Raw genomic sequence first — 17469 nt, forward strand, 5'->3', positions numbered from 1 at the left:
ACTGTGTGATGTGTTAAGACTAGGGTTGAGCGACTTTCATTTTTTTAAGATCGAGTAGGGTTTTGGGAAACCCGATTTTGTCCAGAGTCGAGTCGAGTGCAGTCGGCCGATTATCGCTAAAAGTCGGGGATCGACCGAAACACGAAACCCAATGCAAGTCAATGGGGAAGCATAGTCGGCAGTGAGTGGAGGCCAGGAAAACACCTACAGTGCCCATTTTAATGCCAAAAACATCCATTCTTGTTTCTGAAGCTTGCCAATCTTAATTAACTGTATAATAATAGTTGGGCATAGGGAATTGGGGGAAAGTTGTGGGGGGAGTAGGGCTGGCTCAAGTTTTTCGTGGGCCCAGGAAATGCGGACTACGTCACGGCGGTGTTGCAGGGAAAGGTAAGTATTTAAAAGTTGCAAGTGCTGTGATCCTGAGCAAGCGGGGGGGGCCCACTCGTTCGCATTGCCACTGGCACAGGGCCCCTCAAAGTACGGCGGTGTGTTTGCATGGCGGGGGCGCCTCCCACCAGCAGCGACACTTTTGCGTACTCTGAGGGGCCCTGTGCCAGTGACGTCGCCAACGAGTATGCCCCCCCACCTGATGAAGGAACCTGCACTTTCATCTGCACCTTCCTCTTTGTCCCTGTATAAGGTGGTATAACATGCGGGAAGGGGAACCTTACTTTCAGCAGGGACAGATTCTGGCTGTGTAGAGTACAAGGGGAATGTAGTGGTCTAGGTCAATGTACCAGCAGACTCATTTAGCAGTGGCTGGGCAATGGGCAGGATGAGGAGGAAACAGATATAGGGCCAAAGAATAAAGTAGGCTACATGCAGTTCAAAATTGGTAACAGGACTAAACAGGCGGCATTGCTTTGTTCAGTGGAGTAGCAAACCCAAGAGCAGCAGACACTGTTTCAAGGGCCTAACCACACTAGTAGGCCAAATGCAGTTTAATATCTGATAGTATAGGGCGAAAGCCAGAATGTGGAAGCTCAGCTTTGTTCAGTTGAGGACAACACCAGGGAGGGGCAGACACCTTTAGTAGGCCGGAAAAGCCTATTGCATTTTTTAAAATGGTAATTTGGAGCAGAAGGTTGAAGCTCAGCTTTATTTAGTTGAGGGCAACACCAGGCAGGGGCACACAGACAGACACCTTTAGTAGGCCGGAAAAGCCTATTGCATTTTTTAAAATGGTAATTTGGAGCAGAAGGTTGAAGCTCAGCTTTATTTAGTTGAGGGCAACACCAGGGAGGGGCAGAAGCCGTTAGTAGGCCCTAACCACCATTTTTTTTTTTTAAAACCACTTAATGAGAGCCGGAAGGTTGAAGCTCAGCTTTATTTAGTTGAGGACAACACCAGGCAGGGGCACACAGACAGACACCTTTAGTAGGCCGGAAAAGCCTATTGCATTTTTCAAAATGGTAATTTGGAGCAGAAGGTTGAAGCTCAGCTTTATTTAGTTGAGGGCAACACCAGGCAGGGGCACACAGACAGACACCTTTAGTAGGCCGGAAAAGATTATTGCATTTTTTAAAATGGTAATTTGGAGCAGAAGGTTGAAGCTCAGCTTTATTTAGTTGAGGGCAACACCAGGCAGGGGCAGAAGCCGTTAGTAGGCCCTAACCACCATTTTTTTTTTTTAAAACCACTTAATGAGAGCCAGAAGGTTGAAGCTCAGCTTTATTTAGTTGAGGGCAACACCAGGCAGGGGCACACAGACAGACACCTTTAGTAGGCCGGAAAAGCCTATTGCATTTTTTAAAATGGTAATTTGGAGCAGAAGGTTGAAGCTCAGCTTTATTTAGTTGAGGACAACACCAGGGAGGGGCAGAAGCCGTTAGTAGGCCCTAACCACCATTTTTTTTTTTAAAACCACTTAATGAGAGCCGGAAGGTTGAAGCTCAGCTTTATTTAGTTGAGGACAACACCAGGCAGGGGCACACAGACAGACACCTTTAGTAGGCCGGAAAAGCCTATTGCATTTTTTAAAATGGTAATTTGGAGCAGAAGGTTGAAGCTCAGCTTTATTTAGTTGAGGACAACACCAGGCAGGGGCACACAGACAGACACCTTTAGTAGGCCGGAAAAGCCTATTGCATTTTTTAAAATGGTAATTTGGAGCAGAAGGTTGAAGCTCAGCTTTATTTAGTTGAGGACAACACCAGGCAGGGGCACACAGACAGACACCTTTAGTAGGCCGGAAAAGCCTATTGCATTTTTCAAAATGGTAATTTGGAGCAGAAGGTTGAAGCTCAGCTTTATTTAGTTGAGGGCAACACCAGGCAGGGGCACACAGACAGACACCTTTAGTAGGCCGGAAAAGATTATTGCATTTTTTAAAATGGTAATTTGGAGCAGAAGGTTGAAGCTCAGCTTTATTTAGTTGAGGGCAACACCAGGCAGGGGCAGAAGCCGTTAGTAGGCCCTAACCACCATTTTTTTTTTTTTAAAACCACTTAATGAGAGCCGGAAGGTTGAAGCTCAGCTTTATTTAGTTGAGGGCAACACCAGGCAGGGGCAGAAGCCGTTAGTAGGCCCTAACCAAAGTTGAAGGCCAAATGCAGTTTAATTTCTGATACTATAGGCCGAAAGCCAGAAGGTGGAAGCTCCGATTTAGACAGTGGAGGACAATTTGAATTAGGGACTGCAGACAGACTTAGTAGGCTGTCCCCTGTGGACCATGCATCCACCACATTAACCCATTGCGCCGTAATGGACACGTAATCTTCCGTGGCCATGCCTACAGGTCCATGCGTCTGTTGTCAGGTGCACCTTTGTACTCACAGATTGCCAGAGTGCATGGACAATGCGGTCTTCTACATGCTGGTGGAGGGTTGGGATGGCTTTTTTCGCAAAAGAAGTGTCGACTGGTTAGCTTGTAGCGTGGTACAGCGTAGTCCATCATGGCCTTATTAATAGTAAATAAAATATATAACTAGGCTCTATGAACTTTTAAATAGGTTTCAGGGGTACACGGGCAGCATTGGTGTGGTCAGTGGAGGAGTATTGCAAGTAGGGGCTGCAGACAGGCTATCAAAGGCCTAAAATAACAAACAGTAGGCAGTCATGGCAGTTTTACATCGGTTACATGGATACACAGGCAGGCACTCCAGGCAGCATTGTGGTCAGTGGAGGAGTATTGCAAGTAGGGGCCGCAGACAGGCTATCAAAGGCCTAAAATAACAAACAATAGGCTCATTGCAGTTTTACAGCGGTTACATGGATAGACGGGCAGGCAGCTTGGTGGTGAGTGGAGGAGTATTTAAAGTAGGGACCGCAGACAGGCTTCAAAGGCCTAACATAAGAAAATGGGCTGGCTGTAGGCACTTTATAATTGGTTCCAGGGGTACACGGGCAGCAGTGGTCTGGCCAGTGGAGGACTAGTGGAAGGAGGGACCGCAGACAGGCTTCAAAGGCCTAACATAAAAAAATGGGCTGGCTGTAGGCACTTTATAATTGGTTCCAGGGGTACACGGGCAGCAGTGGTCTGGTCAGTGGAGGACTAGTGGAAGGAGGGACCGCAGACAGGCTTCAAAGGCCTAAAATAACAAACAATAGGCTCATGGCAGTTTTACAGCGGTTACATGGATACACGGGCAGGCAGCTTGGTGGTCAGTGGAGGAGTATTTAAAGTAGGGACCGCAGACAGGCTATCAAAGGCCTAAAATAACAAACAATAGGCTCATGGCAGTTTTACAGCGGTTACATGGATACACGGGCAGGCAGCTTGGTGGTCAGTGGAGGAGTATTTAAAGTAGGGACCGCAGACAGGCTTCAAAGGCCTAACATAAGAAAATGGGCTGGCTGTAGGCACTTTATAATTGGTTCCAGGGGTACACGGGCAGCAGTGGTCTGGTCAGTGGAGGACTAGTGGAAGGAGGGACCGCAGACAGGCTTCAAAGGCCTAAAATAACAAACAATAGGCTCATGGCAGTTTTACAGCGGTTACATGGATACACGGGCAGGCAGCTTGGTGGTCAGTGGAGGAGTATTTAAAGTAGGGACCGCAGACAGGCTATCAAAGGCCTAAAATAACAAACAATAGGCTCATGGCAGTTTTACAGCGGTTACATGGATACACGGGCAGGCAGCTTGGTGGTCAGTGGAGGAGTATTTAAAGTAGGGACCGCAGACAGGCTTCAAAGGCCTAACATAAGAAAATGGGCTGGCTGTAGGCACTTTATAATTGGTTCCAGGGGTACACGGGCAGCAGTGGTCTGGTCAGTGGAGGACTAGTGGAAGGAGGGACCGCAGACAGGCTTCAAAGGCCTAAAATAACAAACAATAGGCTCATGGCAGTTTTACAGCGGTTACATGGATACACGGGCAGGCAGCTTGGTGGTCAGTGGAGGAGTATTTAAAGTAGGGACCGCAGACAGGCTATCAAAGGCCTAAAATAACAAACAATAGGCTCATGGCAGTTTTACAGCGGTTACATGGATACACGGGCAGGCAGCTTGGTGGTCAGTGGAGGAGTATTTAAAGTAGGGACCGCAGACAGGCTTCAAAGGCCTAACATAAGAAAATGGGCTGGCTGTAGGCACTTTATAATTGGTTCCAGGGGTACACGGGCAGCAGTGGTCTGGCCAGTGGAGGACTAGTGGAAGGAGGGACCGCAGACAGGCTTCAAAGGCCTAACATAAAAAAATGGGCTGGCTGTAGGCACTTTATAATTGGTTCCAGGGGTACACGGGCAGCAGTGGTCTGGCCAGTGGAGGACTAGTGGAAGGAGGGACCGCAGACAGGCTTCAAAGGCCTAACATAAAAAAATGGGCTGGCTGTAGGCACTTTATAATTGGTTCCAGGGGTACACGGGCAGCAGTGGTCTGGTCAGTGGAGGACTAGTGGAAGGAGGGACCGCAGACAGGCTTCAAAGGCCTAACATAAAAAAATGGGCTGGCTGTAGGCACTTTATAATTGGTTCCAGGGGTACACGGGCAGCAGTGGTCTGGCCAGTGGAGGACTAGTGGAAGGAGGGACCGCAGACAGGCTTCAAAGGCCTAACATAAAAAAATGGGCTGGCTGTAGGCACTTTATAATTGGTTCCAGGGGTACACGGGCAGCAGTGGTCTGGCCAGTGGAGGACTAGTGGAAGGAGGGACCGCAGACAGGCTTCAAAGGCCTAACATAAAAAAATGGGCTGGCTGTAGGCACTTTATAATTGGTTCCAGGGGTACACGGGCAGCAGTGGTCTGGTCAGTGGAGGACTAGTGGAAGGAGGGACCGCAGACAGGCTTCAAAGGCCTAACATAAAAAAATGGGCTGGCTGTAGGCACTTTATAATTGGTTCCAGGGGTACACGGGCAGCAGTGGTCTGGCCAGTGGAGGACTAGTGGAAGGAGGGACCGCAGACAGGCTTCAAAGGCCTAACATAAAAAAATGGGCTGGCTGTAGGCACTTTATAATTGGTTCCAGGGGTACACGGGCAGCAGTGGTCTGGTCAGTGGAGGACTAGTGGAAGGAGGGACCGCAGACAGGCTTCAAAGGCCTAACATAAAAAAATGGGCTGGCTGTAGGCACTTTATAATTGGTTCCAGGGGTACACGGGCAGCAGTGGTCTGGCCAGTGGAGGACTAGTGGAAGGAGGGACCGCAGACAGGCTTCAAAGGCCTAACATAAAAAAATGGGCTGGCTGTAGGCACTTTATAATTGGTTCCAGGGGTACACGGGCAGCAGTGGTCTGGCCAGTGGAGGACTAGTGGAAGGAGGGACCGCAGACAGGCTTCAAAGGCCAAAAATAACAAACAATAGGCTCATGGCAGTTTTACAGCGGTTACATGGATACACGGGCAGCTTGGTGGTGAGTGGAGGAGTAGTGCAAGGAGTGTCTGTCCCAGTACTCCCAAAATATAAATAGATGTTAATGTCTCGCAAAACAACCAAAACAAAAAAAAAGGTGGCATACTTAGGTACAGGGGTGGGCTCATCTGCTGAGTTTCTGACATAGTAATTTGGCAGTAACTATTTAATGGTGCCAATATAGGACACAGACACAGACTACTTTAAGTTGCATCATAGATGTCTACAAATTTGTATTGTCAGTGCCAGACATTGAATGATGTCAGCGAATAGACTAAAGATTGGTGGAGCTGTGCGACATAATTTTGCACGTGGTAGAGCACATTTTGAGCTGGGGTAGGGGGGAACTCTCTTGAGGCCGGCGGGACCGCCCCAGGGCCCCTCATGTTACAACGGTGTGTCTGATGTTGGGTGCGCACCACCACCGCCAGAGACACTACATTGTACTATGAGGGACCCAGTAGCAATGCCGTCAACCAAAAGCGAGCACACCCACCTCTTCAGACAAACAGCAGTCTCACGGGTGCTTGCGCCAAGTCGCGATACCACGGCCCCGTGTGGGGAGTTTTGCCATTTAGGGAGGTGTAAACATGTCGTATGCTGTACAATCAGCTGCAGCAAATTAGACATTAGAAAAGTAATTCACAGGCAAGAGCTTTTCATAGGAAAGCTAGGTGTCGGCCGGGCAAGGTGGGGCAAAAGATTTCGAAATCCAGTTGTGGTTCATTTTAATGAATGTTAGATCGTCAACATTTTGGGTAGCCAGACGAGTCCTTTTTTCGGTTAATATTGAACCTGCAGCACTGAATACTCTTTCTGATAGGACACTTGCTGCCGGGCAAGCAAGCTCCTGCAATGCATATTCTGCCAATTCTGGCCAGGTGTCTAATTTGGAGGCCCAGTAATCAAATGGGAATGACGGTTGAGGGAGAACATCGATAAGGGATGAAAAATAGTTAGTAACCATACTGGACAAATGTTGTCTCCTGTCACTTTCAATTGATGCAGCAGTACCTGTCCTGTCTGCGGTCATAGCAAAATCACTCCACAACCTGGTCAGAAAACCCCTCTGTCCAACGCCACTTCTGATGTGTGCACCCCTAACACTCCTAGTCTGCTGCCCCCTGGAGCTCGTGTGAGAACGATCACGTGCGCTGTGTGCTGGGAATGCCTGAAGCAAACGGTCAACAAGAGTTGATTGTTTGGTTGCTAATATTAGTTCCAAGTTCTCATGTGGCATAATATTTTGCAATTTGCCTTTATAGCGTGGATCAAGGAGGCAGGCCAACCAGTAATCGTCATCGTTCATCATTTTCGTAATGCGTGTGTCCCTTTTTAGGATACGTAAGGCATAATCCGCCATGTGGGCCAAAGTTCCAGTTGTCAAATCTCCGGTTGTGATTGGTTGAGGGGCAGTTGCAGGCAAATCTACGTCACTTGTGTCCCTCAAAAAACCAGAACCCGGCCGTGACACGCAACCAATTTCCTGTGCCCCCGGGAAAGGTTCGGCATTAAAAATATACTCATCCCCATCATCCTCCTCGTCCTCCACCTCCTCTTCGCCCGCTACCTCGTCCTGTACACTGCCCTGACCAGACAATGGCTGACTGTCATCAAGGCTTTCCTCTTCCTCTGGTGCAGACGCCTGCTCCTTTATGTGCGTCAAACTTTGCATCAGCAGACGCATTAGGGGGATGCTCATGCTTATTACGGCGTTGTCTGCACTAACCAGCCGTGTGCATTCCTCAAAACACTGAAGGACTTGACACATGTCTTGTATCTTAGACCACTGCACACCTGACAACTCCATGTCTGCCATCCTACTGCCTGCCCGTGTATCCTCCCACAAATAAATAACAGCACGCCTCTGTTCGCACAGTCTCTGAAGCATGTGCAGTGTTGAGTTCCACCTTGTTGCAACGTCTATGATTAGGCGATGCTGGGGAAGGTTCAAAGACCGCTGATAGGTCTGCATACGGCTGGCGTGTACAGGCGAACGTCGGATATGTGAGCAAAGTGCACGCACTTTGAGGAGCAGGTCGGAGAACCCAGGATAAGTTTTCAATAAGCACTGCACCACCAGGTTTAAGGTGTGAGCCAGGCAAGGAATGTGTTTCAGTTGGGAAAGGGAGATGGCAGCCATGAAATTCCTTCCGTTATCACTCACTACCTTGCCTGCCTCAAGATCTACTGTGCCCAGCCACGACTGTGTTTCTTGTTGCAAGAACTCGGACAGAACTTCCGCGGTGTGTCTGTTGTCGCCCAAGCACTTCATAGCCAATACAGCCTGCTGACGCTTGGCAGTAGCTGGCCCATAATGGGACAACTGGTGTGCAACAGTGTCATCTGCCGATGGAGTGGTTGGCAGACTGCGTTCTGTGGAAGAGCTGTAGCTTCTGCAGGAGGACGAGGAGGAGGAGGAGGAGGGGGTGCGAACGCCTACAGCCAACTGTTTCCTAGACCGTGGGCTAGGCACAACTGTCCCTAAATTGATGTCGCCTGTGGACCCTGCATCCACCACATTCACCCAGTGTGCCGTGATGGACACATAACGTCCCTGGCCATGCCTACTGGTCCATGCATCTGTAGTCAGGTGCACCTTTGTACTCACAGATTGCCTGAGTGCATGGACGATGCGCTGTTTAACATGCTGGTGCAGGGCTGGGATGGCTTTTCTGGAAAAAAAGTGTCGACTGGGTAGCTCGTATCGTGGTTCAGCGTACTCCATCAGGGCTTTGAAAGCTTCGCTTTCAACTAACCGGTAGGGCATCATCTCTAACGAGATTAGTCTAGCTATGTGGGCGTTAAAACACTGTGTACGCGGATGCGAGGATAAGTACTTCCTTTTTCTAACCAGAGTCTCATGTAGGGTGAGCTGGACTGGAGAGCTGAAGATCGTGGAACTTTCGGGTGTGCCGGTGTACATGGCAGACTGAGAGACGGTTGGAGACGGTATTGTTTCCGCCGGTGCCCTAGATGCAATATTTCCTCCTACAAAACTGGTGATTCCCTGACCCTGACTGCTTTTGGCTGGCAAAGAAACCTGCACAGATACTGCCGGTGGTGCGGAAAATGGTGGCCTTACAGTGACGGAAGGGATGTTGCGTTGCTGACTAGCTTCATTGGCCGAGGGTGCTACAACCTTGAGGGACGTTTGGTAGTTAGTCCAGGCTTGAAAATGCATGGTGGTTAAGTGTCTATGCATGCAACTAGTATTTAGACTTTTCAGATTCTGACCTCTGCTTAAGCTAGTTGAACATTTTTGACAGATGACTTTGCGCTGATCAGTTGGATGTTGTTTAAAAAAATGCCAGACTGCACTCTTCCTAGACTCGGATCCCTTTTCAGGGATTGCAGACTGAGCTTTAACCGGATGGCAACGCTGTGCTCCAACAGGTTTTGGCTTTGACACGCGTTTTGGGCCAGATACGGGCCCGGCAGATGGAACCTGTTGCGATGTTGATGCCTGCTGCGGCCCCTCCTCCACCTCCGATTCTGAACTACTGCCGCCTGCACCCTGTTCCCCCAATGGCTGCCAATCGGGGTCAATAACTGGGTCATCTATTACCTCCTCTTCGAGCTCGTGTGCAACTTCGTCTGTGTCACTGTGTCGGTCGGTGGTATAGCGTTCGTGGCGGGGCAACATAGTCTCATCAGGGTCTGATTGTGGATCTGTACCCTGAGAGGGCAATGTGGTGGTCTGAGTCAAAGGAGCAGCATAGTACTCTGGCTGTGGCTGTGCATCAGTGCACTCCATGTCAGAATATACTTGTAATGGGCATGGCCTGTTAAATGTTTCACTTTCTAAGCCAGGGACGGTATGTGTAAAGAGCTCCATGGAGTGACCCGTTGTGTCGCCTGCTGCATCCTTCTCTCTTGTTGTAGTTTTTGCTGAGGAGCACAAGGAAGCGACTTGTCCCTGACCGTGAACATCCACAAGCGACGCGCTGCTTTTACATTTACCAGTTTCGGAAGAGGAGGCAAAAGAGCTAGAGGCTGAGTCTGCAATGTAAGCCAAAACTTGCTGCTGTTGCTGCTCCGCCTTTAAAAGCGGTTTTCCTACTCCCAGAAAAGAGAGCGTTCGAGGCCTTGTGTAGCCTGACGACGAAACTGGCTCCACAGCTCCAGACTTAGGTGGAATATTTTTATCCCCACGACCACCTGATGCTCCACTACCACTACCATCATTACCAGCTGACAATGAACGCCCACGACGACCTCTTGCACCAGACTTCCTCATTGTTTTAAAATCTTAACCAAAGTAACTTTATTTGTTGCTGTCAAACAACTTACACGGTGAGCTATAACTTCAGTATGATTTCAATATCCCTTAACAGGTTGGTGAGACCACAAGGAAAATCAGGCACAATGTTACACACTCTGTTTTCTGTGGCACAAAATCACAGAGATGACACACACGCAGGACTGTCACTCAAGCACTAATGTCAATATTAATCTCCCACCTAATTTATTTTTTTTTTTCTCAGGGAGACTTTAGAAACCAAATAATATTAAAAAAAAAAAAAAAAAAATGCTTTCTATGGCCCACTGAATGAGAGAGAGAGGTGGCACACCCAGGAGTCAAGACTGGCACACAAGCTGAAAGGGCAATATTACTCTCCCACTGTTTTTTTATGTATTTTTTGTTTTTTAAGGGAGACTTTAGAAACCCAATAATATTTAAAAAAAAAAAATAAATAGGCTTTCTATGGCCCACTGAATGAAAGGGAGAGAGGTGGCACACCCAGGAGTCAAGACTGGCACACAAGCTGAAAGGGCAATATTACTCTCCCACTGTTTTTTGTATGTTTTTTTTTTTTTTTTTCAGGGAGACTTTAGAAACCAAATAATATTAAAAAAACAAAAAAAAAAAAATGCTTTCTATGGCCCACTGAATGAGAGAGAGAGGTGGCACACCCAGGAGTCAAGACTGGCACACAAGCTGAAAGGGCAATATTACTCTCCCACTGTTTTTTTATGTATTTTTTGTTTTTTAAGGGAGACTTTAGAAACCCAATAATATTTAAAAAAAAAAATAAATAGGCTTTCTATGGCCCACTGAATGAAAGGGAGAGAGGTGGCACACCCAGGAGTCAAGACTGGCACACAAGCTGAAAGGGCAATATTACTCTCCCACTGTTTTTTGTATGTTTTCTTTTTTTTTTTTCAGGGAGACTTTAGAAACCAAATAATATTAAAAAAACCAAAAAAAAAATAGCCTTTCTATGGCCCACTGAATGAGAGAGAGAGGTGGCACACCCAGGAGTCAAGACTCGCACACAAGCTGAAAGGGCAATATTACTCTCCCACTGTTTTTTTATGTATTTTTTGTTTTTTAAGGGAGACTTTAGAAACCCAATAATATTTAAAAAAAAAAATAAATAGGCTTTCTATGGCCCACTGAATGAGAGGGAGAGAGGTGGCACACCCAGGAGTCAAGACTGGCACACAAGCTGAAAGGGCAATATTACTCTCCCACTGTTTTTTTAGGTTTTTTTTTTTTTTTCAGGGAGACTTTAGAAACCAAATAATATTAAAAAAAAAAAAAAAAAAAAATAGGCTTGCTATAGCCCACTGAATGAGAGATAGCACACACAGCAGTGGCACACAAGCCCTGACTGAGGCCAATATTTTTCTCCCACTGATTGATGTAGTGTTTTTGTGTTGAGGTAGAATTTAGAACACAAATCACGGAAAAAATAAATAGGCTTTCTATGGCCCACTCAGTGAGAGATGGCACACACAGGGATGGCACTGTAGCAGAAATGCCAATCTTAATCTCCCACAAAAAAAACAAAAAAAAAAAAACTGTCCTACAATTACTATCTCCCTGCAGTAATGTAAGCCAGGTATGGCAGGCAGCAATAGGAGTGGACTGATGCACAAATTAAATAAAAAGTGTGGACAAACAAAAAAGATAGCTGTGCAGAAAGGAAGGAACAAGAGGATATGTGCTTTGAAAAAAGCAGTTGGTTTCCACAGTGGCGTACACACAGCAATACAGCTATCACGGAGCCTTCTAGGGCAGCCCAATGAGCTACAGCGCTGAGGGGAAAAAAAAAAAAAAATAGCTTCCACTGTTCCTGCACACCGAAGGTGGTGTTGGACAGTGGAAATCGCTGCAGCACAAGCGGTTTGGTGGTTAGTGGACCCTGCCTAACGCTCTCCCTGCTTCTGACGAAGCGGCAGCAACCTGTCCCTAAGCTCAGATCAGCAGCAGTAAGATGGCGGTCGGCGGGAACGCCCCTTTATAGCCCCTGTGACGTCGCAGACAGCAAGCCAATCACTGCAATGCCCTTCTCTAAGATGGTGGGGACCAGGATCTATGTCATCACGCTGCCCACACTCTGCGTTCACCTTCATTGGCTGAGAAATGGCGCTTTTCGCGTCATTGAAACGCGACTTTGGCGCGAAAGTCGCGTACCGCATGGCCGACAAGCACAGGGGTCGGATCGGGTTTCATGAGACGCCGACTTAGCCAAAAGTCGGCGACTTTTGAAAATGATCGACCCGTTTCGCTCAACCCTAGTTAAGACTAATGTGTCTAAACTTAACGAAAGTGGTTTATTTTACCTTTTTACATTTTTCGCAGTTTGACATTCTGGATTCTAAACCTTTCTTATTGCGTGTCAAAATGACTGAATGAGGCCTTGTTTTTGTTATGGTGCATATTTTACTTTCTATTTTTTTCCATTTTGTGATATGCAAGCATTAGGATCTAAAAACACAAACTTGATGTGGCCAACAGTTTATAATTCCTCACGGATGCTGCAAGTTGCCAAATCATGAAGGAAAGCCTAAGGATATGTGCACACGTTCAGGATTTTTAGCGTTTTTTTAGCATTTTTTTCGGCCGTTTTCTGCTAAAAAAACCCACTTACATCCCATCATCTTTAATGCATTCCGCATTTTTTGCGCACATGCTGCGTTTTTTTTCAGCGGCGGAATCGCATTCCGGAAAAAACGCAGCATGTTCATTCTTTGTGCGGAATCGCAGTGATTCCGCACACATAGGAATGCACTGATCCGCTTACTTCCCGCATGGGGCTTTGCCCACCATGCGGGAAGTAAGTGGATCATGTGCGGTTGGTACCCAGGGTGGAGGAGAGGAGACTCTCCTCCAGGCCCTGGGAACCATATACCTGTAAAAATAAAAAAATAATAATAAAAAAAAAAATCGTGATATTCTTACCTTCCGACGGCCCCCGCAGTCTTCCCACTCCTCGCGATGCTCCCGTTCCCAGTAATGCCTTGCGACAATGACCTGTGATGATGTAGCGGTCTCGCGTGATGCTACATCATCTGGGGTCACTGTCGCGAGGCATTACTGGGAACGGGAGCTGCCGGGAGCATCACGAGGAGTGGGAAGGCTGCTGGGGCCGTCGGAAGGTGAGAATATCATGATTTTTTTTTTATTATTATTTTTAACCCCTTCATGACCCAGCCTATTTTGGCCTTAATGACCTTGCCGTTTTTTGCAATTCTGACCAGTGTCCCTTTATGAGGTAATAACTCAGAAACGCTTCAACGGATCCTAGCGATTCTGAGATTGTTTTTTCGTGACATATTGGGCTTCATGTTAGTGGTAAATTTAGGTCGATAATTTCTGAGTTTATTTGTGAAAAAAACGGAAATTTGGCCAAAAATTTGAAAATTTCGCAATTTTCACATTTTGAATTTTTATTCTGTTAAACCAGAGAGTTATGTGACACAAAATAGTTAATAAATAACGTTTCCCACATGTCTACTTTACATCAGCACAATTTTGGAAACAATTTTTTTTTTTTGCTAGGAAGTTATAAGGGTTAAAATTTAACCAGTGATCTCATTTTTACAACAAAATTTACAAAACCATTTTTTTTAGGGACCACCTCACATTTGAAGTCATTTTGAGGGTTCTATATGGCTGAAAATACCCAAAAGTGACACCATTCTAAAAACTGCACCCCTCAAGGTGCTCAAAACCACACTCAAGAAGTTTATTAACCCTTCAGGTGTTTCACAGCAGCAGAAGCAACATGGAAGTAAAAAATGAACATTTAACTTTTTAGTCACAAAAATGATCTTTTAGCAACAATTTTTTTATTAAACCACTGTTTGGGCGCACGGCAGGGCTCGGAAGGGAAGGAGCGCCATTTGACTTTTTGAATGAAAAATTGGCTCCAATCTTTAGCGGACACCATGTCGCGTTTGGAGAGCCCCCGTGTGCCTAAACATTGGAGCTCCCCCACAAGTGACCACATTTTGGAAACTAGACCCCCCAAGGAACTTATCTAGAAGCATAGTGAGCACTTTAAACCCCCAGGTGCTTCACAAATTGATCCGTAAAAATGAAAAAGTACTTTTTTTTCACAAAAAAATTATTTTAGCCTCAATTTTTTCATTTTCACATGGGCAACAGGATAAAATGGATCCTAAATTTTGTTGGGCAATTTCTCCTGAGTATGCCGATACCTCATATGTGGGGGTAAACCACTGTTTGGGTGCACGGCAAGGCTCGGAAGGGGAGGCGTGCCATTTGACTTTTTGAATGGAAAATTAGCTCCAATCGTTAGCGGACACCATGTCGCGTTTGGAGAGCCCCTGTGTGCCTAAACATTGGAGCTCCCCTACAAGTGACCCCATTTTGGAAACTAGACCTCCCAAGGAACTAATCTAGATGTGTGGTGAGCACTTTGAACCCCCAAGTGCTTCACAGAAGTTTATAACGCAGAGCCGTGAAAATAAAAAATGTGTTTCCTTTCCTCAAAAATATTTTTTCAGCCCAGAATTTTTTTATTTTTGCAAGAGTAACAGGAGAAATTGGGCCCCAAAAGTTGTTGTCCAGTTTCTCCTGAGTACGCTGATACCCCATATGTGGGGGTAAACCACTGTTTTGGCACACGTCGGGGTTCGGAAGGGAAGTAGTGACGTTTTGAAACGCAGACTTTGATGGAATGCTCTGCGGGCATCAGGTTGCGTTTGCAGAGCCCCTGATGTGCCTAAACAATAGGAACTCCCCACAAGTGACTCCATTTTGGAAACTAGACCCCCAAGGGAACTTATCTAGATGTGTGGTGAGCACTTTGAACCCCCAAGTGCTTCACAGAAGTTTATAACGCAGAGCCGTGAAAATAATAAATGTGTTTCCTTTCCTCAAAAATATTTTTTTAGCCCAGAATTTTTTATTCTTGCAAGAGTAACAGGAGAAATTGGACCCCAAAAGTTGTTGTCCAGTTTCTCCTGAGTACGCTGATACCCCATATGTGGGGGTAAACCACTGTTTGGGCACATGCCGGGGCTCGGAAGGGAAGTAGTGACGTTTTGGAATGCAGACTTTGATGGAATGGTCTGCGGGCATCATGTTACGTTTGCAGAGCCCCTGATATGCCTAAACAGTAGAAACCCCCCACAAGTGACCCCATTTTGGAAACTAGACCCCCCCCAAGGAACTTATCTAGATGTGTGGTGAGCACGTTCAACCCCCAAGTGCTTCATAGAAGTTTACAACGCAGAGCCGTGAAAATAAAAAATCATTTTTCTTTCCTCAAAAAAGATGTTTTAGCAAGCAATTTTTTATTTTCACAAGGGTAACAGGAGAATTTGGACCCCAATATTTGTTGCCCAGTTTGTTGTGAGTACGCTGATACTCCATATGTGGGGGTAAACCACTGTTTGGGCGCACGTCAGGGCTCGGAAGGGAAGTAGTGACATTTGAAATGCAGACTTTGATGGAATGGTCTGCGGGCGTCACATTGCATTTGCAGAGCCCCTGATGTGCCTAAACAGTAGAAACACCCCACAAGTGACCCCATTTTGGAAACTAGACCCCCGAAGGAACTTATCTAGATGTGTGGTGAGCACTTTCAACCCCCAAGTGCTTCACAGAAGTTTATAACACAGAGCCGTGAAAATAAAAAATAATTGTTCTTTCCTCAAAAATTATGTTGTAGCAAGAAATTTTTTATTTTTGCAAGGGTAACAGGAGAAATTGGACCCCAACAGTTGTTGCCCAGTTTGTCATGAGTACGCTGGTACCCCAAATGTGGGGGTAAACCACTGTTTGGGCGCACATCGGGGCTTGGAAGGGCGGGAGCACCATTTGACTTTTTGAACGCAAGATTGGCTGGAATCAATGGTGGCGCCATGTTGCGTTTGGAGACCCCTGATGTGCCTAAACAGTGGAAACCCCTCAATTCTAACTTCAACACTAACCCCAACACACCCCTAATCCTAATCCCAACTGTAGCCATAACCCTAATCACAACCCTAACCCCAACACACCCCTAACCACAACCCTAACCGCAACACACCCGTAACCCTAATTCCAACCCTAATCCTAACCCTAATCCCAACCGTAACCCTAATCCCAACCCTAACCACAACTGTAACCCCAACACACCCCTAACCCTATCCGTAACCCTAACCACAAGCCTAATCTTAACCCTATTTCAAACCCTAGCCCTAATTCCAACCCTAACTCTAATTCCAACCCTAACCCTAAGGCTCTGTGCCCACGTTGCGGATTCGTGTGAGATTTTTCCGCACGATTTTTGAAAAATCTGCAGGTAAAAGGCACTGCGTTTTACCTGCGGATTTACAGCAGATTTCCAGTGTTTTTTTTGCGGATTTCACCTGCGGATTCCTATTGAGGAACAGGTGTAAAACGCTGCGGAATCCGCACAAAGAATTGACATGCTGCGGAAAATACAACGCAGCGTTTCTGCACGGAATTTTCCGCACCATGGGCACAGCGGATTTGGTTTTCCTTAGGTGTACATGGTACTGTAAACCTGATGGAAAACTGCTTCGAATTCGCAGCGGCCAATCCGCTGCGGATCCGCGGCCAATCCGCTGCGGATCCGCGGCCGATCCGCTGCGGATCCGCTGCGGATCCGCGGCCGATCCGCTGCCGATCCGCTGCCGATCCGCTCTGTGTGCACATGCCATAACCCTACCCCTAACCCTACCCGTAACCCTAACCCTACCCCTAACCCTACCCCTAGTTCTAACCCTAGTTCTAACCCTAACCCTAGTGGAAAAAGAAAAAAAAAATTTCTTTATTTTATTATTGTCCCTACCTATGGGGGTGATAAAGGGGGGGGGGGGGTTATTTATTATTTTTTTTATTTTGATCGCTGTGACAGAACCTACCACAGCGATCAAAATCAGATTCGGCGGGCGCACTGAGCATGCGCCCGCCATTTTGGAAGATGGCGGCGCCCAGCGAGGAGACGTACGGACACCGGGAGGATCGGTAAGTATGAAGGGGTGGTGGGGGGGTGGATCGGAGCACAGGGGGGGTGATCGGAGCACAGGGGGGGTGGATCTGAGCAAGGAGGGAGCGGACAGGAGGACGGGGGAGCCGGCAGGCGGACGGAGGGGACCGGACCCCATAACGGAGGACTGGGGGGCGATCGGTGGGTGTGGGGGGGGGGGTCACTTCAGTATTTCCAGCCATGGCCGATGGTATTGCAGCATCGGCCATGGCTGGATTGTAATATTTCACCAGTTTTTTAGGTGAAATATTACAAATCGCTCTGATTGGCAGTTTCACTTTCAACAGCCAATCAGAGCGATCGTAGCCACGGGGGGGGTGAAGTACCACTCCCCCTCTCCCTGCAGATCGGGTAAAATAGGAGTTAACCCCTTCACCCGATCTGCAGGGACGCGATCATTCCATGACGCCACATAGGC

General features: G+C 47.1%; 1 protein-coding gene across 3 annotated transcripts in view; it reads right to left on the reverse strand.

Moving 5' to 3' along the window:
- The window catches only part of LOC143776447 (E3 ubiquitin-protein ligase RNF14-like), a 59503-nt gene that overhangs the window by 12875 nt on the left and 29159 nt on the right, over positions 1 to 17469 (reverse strand). The gene's annotated exons all lie outside the window — the stretch shown is intronic.

This window comes from Ranitomeya variabilis, chromosome 5 (assembly GCF_051348905.1).
Source record: "Ranitomeya variabilis isolate aRanVar5 chromosome 5, aRanVar5.hap1, whole genome shotgun sequence".
Lineage (NCBI taxonomy): Eukaryota > Metazoa > Chordata > Amphibia > Anura > Dendrobatidae > Ranitomeya > Ranitomeya variabilis.